This window comes from Ovis canadensis, chromosome 15 (assembly GCF_042477335.2).
Source record: "Ovis canadensis isolate MfBH-ARS-UI-01 breed Bighorn chromosome 15, ARS-UI_OviCan_v2, whole genome shotgun sequence".
NCBI lineage: Eukaryota > Metazoa > Chordata > Mammalia > Artiodactyla > Bovidae > Ovis > Ovis canadensis.
In genome coordinates this window covers 29,105,911-29,120,348 of record NC_091259.1, presented here as the reverse complement: position 1 = coordinate 29,120,348, position 14,438 = coordinate 29,105,911, and positions in this window count along the sequence as shown.

The window sequence follows — 14,438 nt, the reverse complement described above, 5'->3', positions numbered from 1 at the left end:
ATTTTTCCACTCAACAATTATTTATTGGGTAGCTAATAAATGCCAGATACTTGTAGGCTTCAGAGTTACTATGGTGAATAAAACAAAGAAGACAAAATAAATGAGCAGAGTGATTTCACATCCTGACAAATGCTGTGAATAAAACAAACTGAGATGAAAAATCAGTGATGGGGGCCATGGAAGAGTGTACCTTTGGTTTGGGTGGTCAGGCAAGGCCTCTGGATAGCCATTTCAATAAGACATAGATGACAAGGAGGCAGCCAGAGAATGACCCAGCCATAGCACATTCCTGCAAAGGAACAGCCATGGAAAATCCTTGGCTTCGGAACAGACTTGGGTCTCTCAAATAAGCAAAAACTGTAAAATTAACATGAAACATAATTCCAGGTACTAGAAGCTGGGCTGATATCTAGAAATAAAACCAAGCTGCAGGTAACAGCTGAGCCAGACTAGAAAATCAGGGTGGCTGCAAAGAGCGGCAGATTCTGGGCTTGAGATTTTGACCACTGTCATCCAACTCTAGGGTGAGTCATGCAGCTTATATGCAGCTGACAGACAACTGTCGTTCCACTGAACTGGACAGTTTCATTGTCTGCATCCTGCTTAGTATTTCTCGGGCCAAAATTGTTTCATCTCAGCTAGAGACACATTACATAGTTTTCACCAGATGCAAATACTCAGTTTTCTATGGGAAAACTCTGTTTGTTCCTCTTTTGTTGTCCCTCCACCCCCATTATTTTAATCAAAGTTATACACACACCTGGTTTGAAGAGTCAAAGAAGTCTATAAGGCTTCTTATAAGAAACAGCCATCATCCGTGAGCAGCCCCTGCACACTCGCATCCACCCTTCCCAAAGCACTTAACCTCATTTACCTGGTTATTATCCTTTCACTTTCGTGTCTCTAAATAACAGATATATTGCTACTTCTTGATTTCCAATCTTTTGATATTTCATGTTGATTCTTCACACTTGACTATGAGAATCTAGTTTTCTTTCTTTTCTCTTCTCCCATCAAATACATGTATCTATTCTGATAACCTTTTCCTCTCACTATAAGGTTATGAAAATTTTACTTACCTCACTGTCTGTTTATAGAAATGCTTTTGAAAGCTGAGTCATACAATACAATTTGACTACTTTTCTGTGTTAGGCAACCTCTGATATGGTCCCCAGTGATCCTTGCTGACTAGTATTCAAGACTACATATTCCCCTTCCCTGAGTAAGATGGGCTTACTGACTTACTTCTAACAAATAGAATATGGCAGAAGCGATGAGATGTCACTTATGAAATGAGATGTGGTGACATAAAGACAACTTACATTTGGGACATTCTGTTTTGTTCACACACTCTGAATGTGGTAGAGGTCTGTTGTTGCTGCTGCCAAGTCACTTCAGTTGTGTCCAACTCTGTGTGACCCCATAGATGGCAGCCCACCAGGCTCCCCCGCCCCTGGGATTCTCCAAGGCAAGAACACTGGAGTGGGTTGCCATTTCCTTCTCCAATGCATGAAAGTGACAAGTGAAAGTAAAGTTGCTCAGTCGTGTCCGACTCTTAGCGACCCCATGGACTGCAGCCTACCAGGCTTTTCCATCCATGGATTTTCCAGGCAAGAGTACTGGAGTGGGGTGCCATTGCCTTCTCTGGTGGTAGAGGTCTAAATTTCCCCAAATTCTCATTCCCTAGTTAATCAATCAAATAGTAATCTCAGTACTGCTGTGAAGAGATTCTGTAGATGGAATTAAGGTTCTTAATCAGCTGATCTTAAAATAAGAAGTATATTATGAACTGAGTGTGTGTGTTCCCCAAAATTCATATGTTGAAATCCTAATGCCCGATGTGATTATATTACAATGCAGGCCTTTGGGAAATAATTAGGACATAGCGTGAAACCCTCATGAATAGGATTAGTATTGTAAGGAAAGGGTCCCTAGAGAGCTTTCTCATCCTTTGTGCTGTGAGAAGACCCAGTGAGAAGACTGCTGTCTATGAACAAGGAAGCAGGTCCTCCCCAGATACAGAATCTCTCAGTGCCTTGATCTAGAACTTCCTAGCCTCCAGAATGTGAGAAGTACGTGTTTGTCATTCAAGCCGCCCAGCCTATGGGGGTTCTGATATAGCAGCCCCAAAAGACTTAGGAAAATAATTCTGGGTCATCCAAAGAGGCCATATGAACCCTTGAAAACAGAAGTGCAAGGCAGAGATGAGAAAAAAGAAGCAGATGTGTGGCAGAAGGGGAGACCAAAGATACTAAAAATATGAACAGGACTCAGGTCCCCATCAGCAGCTTCTAGATGAAGGGGGTCATGAGCCAGGGAATGTGGGCTTTGAAGCTGAGGGTGACCCTTGGTGAATAGCCAACAAGGAAAAGACAACCTAGTCTTACCACCATATGGGACTAAATTCTGCCAACCTCCTGAAGAGCCTGGATGTGGATTCTTCCCCAGAGCACCAGACAAGAGCCCAGTCTGAGACACAGAGCAGAGGCTCTGAGCTTACCTGGACTTCTGACCAATGGACCTGTAAGATAATATGTGGGTGTTTTTTTAAGCTGCTAAATTTGTGGTAATTGTTACAGCATCAATAGGAAGCAAAAACATTGCAGAAGCCACTGGTCAAACTGTGAGCAAACAAAGGAAGTTGGGAAAGTGATGTACCAAGGATTCACGATAAGGTTGGGTAAGGTTACTTTATTAGATAAAATTTTCTCAAAAGATTACACGAAAGAGGTCATGCACTTAAATGCTTATTGAGTGCATGCTGGGGACACTGCCATGAAGAAGACAATGGTTCTGTTGCTGTGGAATTAACAATTTTAGTTAGAAAAGAGGGTGTGTGGCTATCAATTACATTTATGTTCTGTTCTTCCAAGTATACTCACAACCAAGAGAGACTTCATCATACTTATTTTGATACATTTTAGGAAAATCCAAGATTATTTGACAAACATTTAATTTGTTGTTGTTCAGTCGCTCAGTCATGTCCAACTCTGCAACCCCATGGATTGCAGCTTGCCAGGCTTTTCCATCATTCACCTTATCATGGAGTTTGCTCAAACTCATGTCCTTTAAGTTGATGATGTCATCCAATCATCTCATCCTCTGTCACCCTCTTCTCCTCCTGCTCTCAATCTTTGCCAGCATCAGGGTCTTTTCCAATGAGTTGGCTCTTCTCATCATGTGGAAAAAATATTGGAGCTCCAGCTTCAGCATCAGTCTTTTCAGTGAATATTCAGGGTTGATTAAACATTGACTAAATCCTCAGATTGTGCAGAAGCTTTTAATTTTAATTAGATCCCATTTTTTTATTTTTGCTTTTATTTCCAGAATTCTGGGAGGTGGATCATAGAGGATCCTGCTGTGATTTATGTCGGAGAGTGTTTTGCCTGTATTCTCCTCTAGGAGTTTTATAGTTTCTGATCTTACATTTAGATCTTTAATCCATTTTGAGTTTATTTTTGTGTATGGTGTTAGAAAGTGATCTAGTTTCATCCTTTTACAAGTGGTTGACCAGTTTTCCCAGCACCACTTGTTAAAGAGATTGTCTTTACTCCATTGTATATTCTTGCCTCCTTTGTCAAAGATAAGGTGTCCATATGTGTGTGGATTTATCTCTGGGCTTTCTATTTTGTTCCATTGATCTATATGTCTGTCTTTGTGCCAGTACCATACTGTCTTGATGACTGTGGCTTTGTAGTAGAGCCTGAAGTAAGGCAAGTTGATTCCTCCAGTTCCATTCTTCTTTCTCAAGATTGCTTTGGCTATTCGAGGTTTTTTGTATTTCCATACAAATCTTGAAATTGTTTGTTCTAGTTCTGTGAAAAATGTGGCTGGTAGCTTGACAGGGATTGCATTGAATTTGTAAATTGCTTTGGAAGCATAAATAAACAAATGGGATCTAATTAAAATTAAAAGCTTCTGCACAACAAAGGAAAATATAAGCAAGGTGAAAAGACAGCCTTCTGAATGGGAGAAAATAATAGCAAATGAAGCAACTGACAAACAACTAATCTCAAAAATATACAAGCAACTTATGCAGCTCAACTCCAGAAAAATAAACGACCCAATCAAAAAATGGGCCAAAGAACTAAATAGACATTTCTCCAAAGAAGACATACGAATGGCTAACAAACACATGAAAAGATGCTCAACATCACTCATTATTAGAGAAATGCAAATCAAAACCACAATGAGGTACCACTTCACACCAGTCAGAATGGCTGCGATCCAAAAATCTGCAAGCAATAAATGCTGGAGAGGGTGTGGAGAAAAGGGAACCCTCCTACACTGTTGGTGGGAATGCAAACTAGTACAGCCACTATGGAGAACAGTGTGGAGATTCCTTAAAAAATTGCAAATAGAACTACCTTATGACCCAGCAATCCCACTGCTGGGCATACACACCGAGGAAACCAGAATTGAAAGAGACACATGTACCCCAATGTTCATCGCAGCACTGTTTATAATAGCCAGGACATGGAAACAACCTAGATGTCCATCCGCAGATGAATGGATAAGAAAGCTGTGGTACATATACACAATGGAGTATTACTCAGCCGTTAAAAAGAATTCATTTGAATCAGTTCTGATGAGATGGATGAAACTGGAGCCGATTATACAGAGTGAAGTAAGCCAGAAAGAAAAACACCAATACAGTATATTAACACATATATATGGAATTTAGGAAGATGGCAATGACGACCCTGTATGCAAGACAGGAAAAAAGACACAGATGTGTATAACGGACTTTTGGACTCAGAGGGAGAGGGAGAGGGTGGGATAATTTGGGAGAATGGGAATTCTAACATGTATACTATCATGTAAGAATTGAATCGCCAGTCCATGTCTGACGTAGGGTGCAGCATGCTTGGGGCTGGTGCATGGGGATGACCCAGAGAGATGTTGTGGGGAGGGAGGTGGGAGGGGGGGTCATGTTTGGGAACGCATGTAAGAATTAAAGATTTTAAAATTAAAAAAAAAAATCCTCAGATTGGTCCAGGCCCAGGTGGTAAACAATGATTCCTGGCCTCACAATGTTTATGTACGAAGAAGGCCAGTGTGGAAGGGTATTCCTACCTTCCTATCCTACACAGTGTGATGTTTAAAAGAGGAGAAGAGAAGGGGCCCAAGGAGGAGCAAGGTCAGGTTGTTAGAGCACTGACTGGGGTGCACATTAGTTAGGATATTTTTAATTTAGCAAGTTGTCTTTCAAAATAATAAGGAATATGGTATCTTCTAGTTCTCTTGTTTCTGATTCTACTACAGATGCAAGAGAAAACAAAGAATGCACTGCCCTTGCACATTGCCTAAATATTTACTTCTGCTCATAAAGTTAAGGGATCTATTAGAAATTTGGCCTTGAGCTGGACAGATGTGCCTATGTAATAGAAGATTAGGTTTTCGTGTTTTGTGCTCAAAAGCACTATGGTGTTGACATGTGCTTTTCCCAGAGTAATCTCATTACCATCACTCATTTACTAATTTAGTCAGAGACCATTTGCTTAGGGGACCCCTGTGTGTATTTTAAAAATAGCTACACATTCAGGTTTCCTTGATCTCATAAAAAGAAAAAGAAGAAGCTGTTTGTTTTCCATACAAAAATAACTGATCTCAACTCAATCTGTTTTCTCCTATATATAAACATGGGCACAGATGTGTGTAACCTGCACTGAAATGATTTTATATAAGTTTGCATATATGGTTCTCTGTGTTCTTTTTGTTGAATAAATGTTACTCTTTCTTATTCATTGTTGTGTTCCCATGTCTAGCATAATACCTGCTACACAGGAAGTATTTAACAATTATTTAATGAATAAAAAAAGTTTATCAGAATCTTATGAGTTTCCTAAAATTTAATATATATTTTCCATTTCTTATCTTTCTGGGCTGCATTTCAGGTGATTTCTGCTATCAGTTTTCTAATTTAGTTCTTATTCTCTTTATCTGTGCCATTCAGTGGATCATCAATTGAACGCTTTTTAAAAAAATTTTAATGTTGTTACTTTTAATTTCTAAATTAATTTTTCTCAGTTTGCTTTTTGGACTTTGTCCTTCCTCTGTTTCTCTGGGGGCTTCCCTCGTGGCTCAGAAGTAAAGAATCCACCTGCCAGTGCAAGAGACATAGGTTCGATCCCTGGGTGGGGAAGATCCATAAGAGGAGGAAATAGCAACCCACTCCAGTATTCTTGCCTAGGAAATCCCATGGACGGAGGAGCCTGGTGTGTTACAGTCCACAGGGTGGCAAGAGTCAAACACGACTTAGCAACTAAACAACAACAGCAACTATTTCTCTGTTTAGACATCTTTATCTGAAGTCACTGTGAGGATGCTCCAAGTTTGTAGATTCCGGCATTTGAAAGTTCTTGCCTGTACCATCCTCACTGCGCCCGTGCTCTGTCTCTGACACAGCTGACCACAGGAACTCTGAGCCGGGGATGCCAATGGGTGTTTTCAGGTGTGCCTCTGTTGAGGCTCTGTCCACCAAATGACTTTCAGATCAGTTTTTATATTAATGTCTCATTTTAGGTTGTTTTTTTTCTCTCTTGAGAATGTCTCATTTTAGGAATTGGGCTACCCACTTCAGACAGGAGTTTCTAGCTCTTGTTTCTGGTGGATGACTGGGAGTGGAGCCCAAAGCCTTCATTTCCTGGTCACGGTGCTTAAAACCATACCCCCCTTGGGCATATATGTGGTCCTTGTGCTTTGCCTGTCAGTTCCCTCTTCACTCTTGGCACCCTTTCTTGCTATTTTATGCTTGACCATGTATTAAAAACATTAAAAGAATACATTCTCCCCAGCATTTCTATGAGCTTGGAGCAGACACTGGGGTTTCCCACTGTGGTGGATACTGTGATATGTGGCCCAGAAACCCCTTCCCTGAAGGATTTGTTGACCCAGCTGCTGGCAGTGCTGTCTGTGGAGAGTCTTCAGCTGTCAGCTCCTCTGGGGATTGCTTCAGCTGTGGAGAAGCACCTCGTCCAAGGTCACAGCCTTTCCCCTGGGCGGCCTGCATGCGGTAATGGATTCATGTGGGCGTGTGAAGGCTAGGCCGGCCATCTTGGCCCAACTCTGGACTATGCTGAAAAGCCATTCTAGTTCTAAAGCCCCCCATACGTCTGGTCAAGGCAGTTATGGACCTGTCTCAGCTTGACTTTTCCCTTTGCTTGGTTCTGCTCCCATCCCTGCCTCTCCACAAGTGTTGATGCTAAGGTTGCTGCTGATTGAGAGCCTGTCCTCTAAACTTCACTTTAATGCCTTCTTCCTGGGACCCAACCTGTGATACCACATCCAGCCACTCTATACTGACCACAAGTCTTATATAGAAGGACTTTAGAGAATGCTTGTTTTTGATGATGTTAATATAACATCTGCCAAGCCAGTTGCCTCATTCTCCCATACTATGTGATAAGACTCATTCATTTTTCTAAGATTCAAATTCTTTTTTGAGATTTCTGTATTTCAACCCATCAAGATCTTTTAAAATATTGATTTCTTTTTCCCATTTGATTTCTTCTTTTTTTGCAGCTTTGTGACATTTTGCAGTGTGATATGTCTCCCCCCATACCTTCATTTGAATAACTGAGAAAATAACATTTAATAGGAAGGATTAAGAACTTCTGATAAATCCTCCTAGGAGCACAGACCACTATTTAGACTCTGATTTCAAATAGCTGCAAATCTATAATATAATCTGGTTTTTTTTGCCATGTTACCTAAACCATCTAGAGATGCATGACTAAATAAATGAAATCCAGGTTCAATCTGTATATCTCTCATTTAATAAGTATATGGGGTTCTCAAGGCAAGAATACTGCAGCGTTTTTTCCATTCCCTTCTCCAGTGGAGCACGTTTTGTCAGAACTCTCCACCATGACCCATCCATCTTGGGTAGCCCTACATGGCATGGCTTAGTTTCACTGAGTTAAGAGAAGGCTGTGATCCATGTGATCAGCTTGGTATTGTAGTTTTCATTCTGCCTTCTGATGGGTATGGATAAGAGGCTTGTAAAAGCTTCCTAATGGGAGGGACTAGCTGTAGGGAAATCTGGGTCTTGCTCTGGTGGCAAGACCATGCTCAGTAAATCTTTAATCCAATTCTCTGTTGATGGGTGGGGCTGTGTTCCCTTCCTATAGTTTGGCCAAACTATGGTAGGGGTAATGGAGGCAATGGTGACCTCCTTCTAAAGAACTAACGCCAGCACACCCAGGACTGTTGTACTCAGGGCCCCTGACCCCATGGCAGGCCACTGTCGACCCACACCTCTGCCAGAGACTCCTGAACACTCATAGGCAAGTCTGACTGAGTTTCTTGTGGGGTCATTGCTCCTTTCTCCTGTTTCCTGGTGTGCACAAGGTTTGATTTGTGCCCTTCAAGAGTCTGTTCCCCCAGTCCTGTGGAAGTTCTGTAATCAAATCTCACTGGCTTTCAAAGTCAAATTCCTGGGGGTTCTTAGTCCATTTGCCAGAACCCCAGGTTGGGGAAGCTGCTGTGGGCCCTAGAACTTTTGCAACAGTGGGAGAACTTTTTTGATGTAATTGTTCTCCAGTTTGTGGGTCATCTGCTCAGTGACTCTATGGTGGGGCTAATGGTGACCTTGGCCAGGAGGATTTATGTCACATACTGTGCCTCCCAGGTCTGCTGCAGCCAGAGCCTGTGCCCCACAGCAGGCCACAGCTGACCTGTGCCTCCACAGGAGACACTCAAACAATCAAAGGTCTGACTCAGTCTCTCGTGGGATCTCTGGGTCCTGGTGTGCACAAGGTTTTGTTTGAGTCTCTGAGCATCTCTGGTGGGTATGGGGTTTGATTCCAAATGCAGTTTTTCCCCTCTTACCATCTTGTTGGGGCTTATCCTTTGCCCTTGGAAATGAGGTATCTTTTTTTGATGGTATCCAACATTCCCTTGTCAATGGTTATTCAGCAGCAAGTTGCAATTTTGGAGTTCTCACAGGAGAAGAGAACTACTCTGCTATCCTGAGAAGTCAGAACTCTCCTAGGTGTGGATCTAACAGAAGCAGAAGATATTAAGAAGAGGTGGTAGGAGTACACAGAAGAATTAAACAAAAAAGATATTAATGACCCATATAACCATTATGGTATGATCACTCACCTAGAGACAGATCTCCTGGAGTGAGAAGTCAAGTGGGCCTTATGAAGAATCACTACAAATAAAGCTAGTGGAGGTGATGGAATTCCAGTAGAGCTATTTCAAATCCTAAAAGATGTATCGTAATAAACATTGACCTGAATGAGATAATTTGTATGTTTTATACTTTTACTTTTAGTAAAGTGAAGAATTCCTTCATTCAGTCTTCAGAGGATAGGAGAGATTGTACTTCATAGGCCTTTATTAATGCTGACAATCAGACTGACTTTGGGCTTTGGCCTGAAGGTCAGTGGCTCTGGACTCTCCACCTAGGATGCTATAGATGCTGTGAAAATGCTGCACTCAATATGCCAACAACTTTGGAAAACTCAGCAGTGGCCACAAGACTGGTAAAGGTCAATTTTCATTCCAATCCTAAAGAAAAGCAATGCCTTAAAATGTTCAAATTACCTCATAATTGCACTCATCTCACCTAACAAATGCTTAACATTCCCCAAGCTAGGCTTCAACAGTACGTGAACCAAGAACTTCCAGATGTTCAGGCCAGATTTAGAAAAGGTACAGGAACCAGAGATCAAATTGCCAACATCCCTTGGATCATAGAAAAAGCAGGAGAATTCCAGAAAAATATCTAATTCTGTTTCATTGACTACACTAAAGTCTTTGACTGTGTGGATCACAACAAACTGTCAAAAATTCTTAAGGAGACTGGAATATCAGACCTCTTTACCTGCCTCCTGAGAAATGTGTATGCAGGTCAATAAACAACAATTAGAACCGGACATGGAACAATGGACTGGTTCCAAATTGGGAAAGAAGTACGTTAAGGCTGTATATTGTCACCCTGTTTATTTAACTTATATGCAGAATGCATTATGAAAAATGCTGGGCTGGATGAAGCACAAGCTGGAATTAAGACTTCCGGCAGAAATATCAATAACCTCAGATACGCAGATGCCACCACTCTTATGGCAGAAAGCAAAGAGAAACTAAAAAGCCTCGTGATGAAGGTGAAAGAGGAGAGTGAAAAAGTTTGCTTAAAATTCAACATTCAAAAAATGAAGATCATGTCATCTGGTCCCACCACTTCATGGCAAATGGAAGGGAAAACAATGGAAATAGTGAGAGACTTTATTTTCTTGGGCTCCAAAGTCACTGCACATGGCGACTGCAGCCATGAAATTAAAAGACACTTGCTCCTTGGAAGAAAAGCTATGAAAAACACAGACAACATATTAAAAAGCAGAGACATTACCTTGCCAACAAAGGTATGTCTAGTCAAAGCTATGGCTTTTCCGGTAGTCTTGTATGGATTGAGAGCTGGACCATAAAGAAAACTGAGTATCAAAGAACTGATACTTTTGAACTGTGGTGTTGAAGAAGACTCTTGAGAGTCCCTTGGACTGCAAGGGAATAAAACCAGTCAATCCTAAAGGAAATCAGTCCTGATTATTCCTTGGAAGTACTGATGCTGAAGCTGAAGCTCCAATATTTTGGCCACCTGATGTGAAGAACTGACTCATTGGAAAAGACCCTGATGCTGGGAAAGATTGAAGGCAGGAGGAGAAGGGGATGACAGAGGATGAGATGTTTGGATGGCATCACTGATCAATGGACATGAGTTTGAGCAAGCTCCGGGAGTTGGTAATGGACAGGGAAGCCTGGCGTACTGCATTCCATGGGATTGCTAAGAGATGGACACAACTGAGCAACTGAACTGAAGTGAATAACTTTATGAAACAAATAATTTGATGTGTTATTCTCAGTGAACATATATTGGCTCTTGCTGGGACATTTTTTCCTAAATGTTAATAAGTGCTGAACATGTTAGCTGCTGTTACTACGATTGTGGAATTTTACAAAGTCTATTGTCTTCTATTTTGAAAATTGAATATATATATATATATATATATATATATATATATATATATATATATAACTGTAGTGATTAGGAGTCCTATTGGTCTGTTTATTAGTTCTACTTGGGCCTTAAAAATGGGTAAGAGCTGGCAATGTTTTATATCTTTATTTCATGTAAAACATAAGCATATAAACTGAATTTATAATATAAAGGTTAAATTATGCATAAACAACAGTGGTTTAAACACAGGAAAAGCTGCTACTTGGGGAGTTGAAATGTCTTTTACAATAGAGTTTAAATACCCATTCTTGACCTAATTTTTATAAAACAGGGAATATTGTTTTAATTCCTTAACACACAAAATATATATTTTTAAAGACAATAAACAACATTATTCTAAAGATTGAAACATTAGAAAAAATTCCAATTAAAGTTGTATATCACCTGATGTGTATCATCATTGATAATTTTTTTTATTCTTTTTATTCTTGACAATGCAGCAGAACACAAAGCAGAAACAAGACCTAGCACACAAGAAAGCATACATGGAATTTTCTGTGAATAGTTTTAACTACAAACCTAAGAAATGGGAAAATAATCAACTAAAACTTTCTTAAAATGCATAAAAAACTTGGTAGAGTGGTTGATTACGATTTAAATGCACAAATTCCTACATTCAATTTAAAATTCAATTGCCACTTTTGAGACATGAAAGAAACAATACTGCCTTCATAGCTGGAACAACAGAAACATCAACTAAAACAAACCATAAAATTCAATGAATTAAAGCCAACAATAATTGTGTAGAATACAATGAGGATGACTATTATTAAATTTCGTGCTGTGCAAAGTGGCTTTAGTTGTGTCTGACTCTTTGCAACCCTATGAACTGTAGCTAGCCAGGCTCCTCTGTCCATGGGATTCTCCAGGCAAGAATACTGGAGTGGGTTGCCATGCCCTGTTGCCATGCCCTCTTCCAGGGGATCTTCCCAACCCAGGGACTGAACCCATATCTCTTATGTCTCCTGCACTGGCAGGCGGGTTCTTGACCACTAGCACCACTGTTACTGGGATCCAAAAACAAAATCTGAATGAAAGGAGAGGCACCATATTCTAGATGGTCACATGTATTTTGGAGAAAAGTAAATTCTCTCCAAATTGAAGTTACAGGACTATTGCAATAAAAATCCTAATTAGGAATTTTCCAAGAATTTTAAATTTAGTCTAGAAAAAGAAACAGATCAGAATAGCAAAGAGCTTAAAAAAAAAAAAACAGAGGAGAGAAATAACTGGGGTCCTTCTTCTGTAAGATATTTGACTGAGCTCAGCTTGATAAGGGCATAGACAGAAAGTAAGTTTGCTCTTCCTCACTGTTGACCCTTGATGCCTATTTTTGTGGACAATTTATTTCTCATTCCTCAGATGAAAACATGGGAAGCTTTTAAAAGTTTGCAGTTACTTAAGAATTGGAGAAGGAAATGGCAACCCACTCCAGTATTCTTGCCTGGAGAATCCCATGGACAGAGGAGCCTGGTGGGCTACAGTCCACGGGGTCACAGAGTTGGACACCACTGAGCGACTTCACTTTCACTAAATAAGAACACTCTTTTTTCAGTGATTGGACTGCAAGGAGATCCAACCAGTCCATCCTAAAGGAGATGAGTCCTGGGTGTTCATTGGAAGGACTGATGTTGAAGCTGAAACTCCAATACTTTGGCCACCTGATGTGAAGAGCTGACTCACTGGAAAAGACCCTGATGCTGGGAAGGATTGGGGGCAGGAGGAGAAGGGGACGACAGAGGATGAGATGGCTGGATGGCATCACCGACTCGATGGACATGAATTTGGGTAAACTCTGGGAGCTGGTGATGAACAGGGAGGTCTGTCGTGCTGCGATTCATGGGGTTGCAAAGAGTTGGACACGACTGAGTGACTGAACTGAACTGAACTGAATATCCAATGTAGTGTTAAACTAAAATGTTAAATTTCATTGAAAATGATATCTTCTCTCTCAGTTAGGGCCAGAAAGCTATAATACTAGCAGCAAAGAAGGCCATAGACTTCCTGACTGTTAAGGATCCTCTTTCTTTACTCTGATTTACTGCAGGCGCTGGGTCTTCCAGGGGTGAAGAGAGAGATGGAGGAGAGAGGAGGCACAGGAAAGGTCTTGGTGGCTGGCACAGCCATTTTGGTGTGCTGATTCTGTCTCTACTGCAGATTCCTCCTTTCAGGGGGGCTTTCGGATGGTGAGTACTTCCCACGCACGGGGGTTTCCTCTATGAGCCACTTCTAATTCTTCCATCAGCTCCTGAGCATCTGGCTGCCTGCCCCTTCCACCAGTGACACCACCTCTCCAAGGGCACATCCTTGAGCAGGAGTCTGGATACCTTCCAGCGACCCCCATCTGACTGATGAACTTCACTGTCAAGTAGTGGGTAGTGTGGTCAAGCTGAGGAGCGTCCCCGTCTTCTGTCTCATCAGCCATCTTCGAAGCTCAGCTTTTCATAACCTGTGTCCTGAACTTCAGGAGACACCGTCAGACTCTCTGAGTGGTATTCGGGGAACTCTCACTTAGCTAAATGTGAGAAAGCATTTTCTGTCCCTCTCCTTGCACAGAGGTGGTGGGATGAGAAGCACAAAGTGTCTTGACAACTCTCTTAAGAGAATCCTTCCTCTGAGCTTTAAAATTTTCAATACTTTTTATGCCCTTGAACCAGGTAAGACTAAAGTCTTAGAGTCAATTTAAACTGGTTGTGACAGACAGACTTGAAGGGGGGCCCAGGACTCCTGCTTCCTGGTGTCCATGCTTTCTGTAGGCCTCTCCTGAATAGGGAAAAAAATCATCAAAGGCCATTCATTCACGATGCATAAAGGAATATATGTAAATGACCACTAAATGTAAAAAAAAATAATATAAAATCAAAATGAGGTATTAATTTCCAGAAACAAATTATACTTTAAAAAATAAAATGTCAACAAAAATGACAATTTACTGATTAAGTACAGTGAGACACATATTACCATAACCTAAGATGGAATGGTAAAATATTACCAATGTAAGCACTTTCATAATAACTACTAAGAAAATTAATACAATTCATACCTTTTGGTCAAATAGCTATGCTTTTGGGAATCTATCTTAAAGAAATCTTAAAAATGAGCATTATTTAAAAGCATTTCCTAGCAGCATTGTTTAATCTAGCTAAAAATTAAGAAACAATTAAATACTTAATAATAGGCTAGATAAAAATAGACAAATGATTTAATAATACATATATATGATGAAATTTTAAACATTGACAATTTTAACACTGTGAAAATACTCATATGCAATATTTAAAATGGAATATGCTCATCCACTCATTAAAATTCTTTATTAAGTATAAATATGCTCATCCACTCATTAAAATTCTTTATTAAATGTAAATGTCTAACAATTTTTAGGCATTGTGTTAAATCCTGAGCATGCACT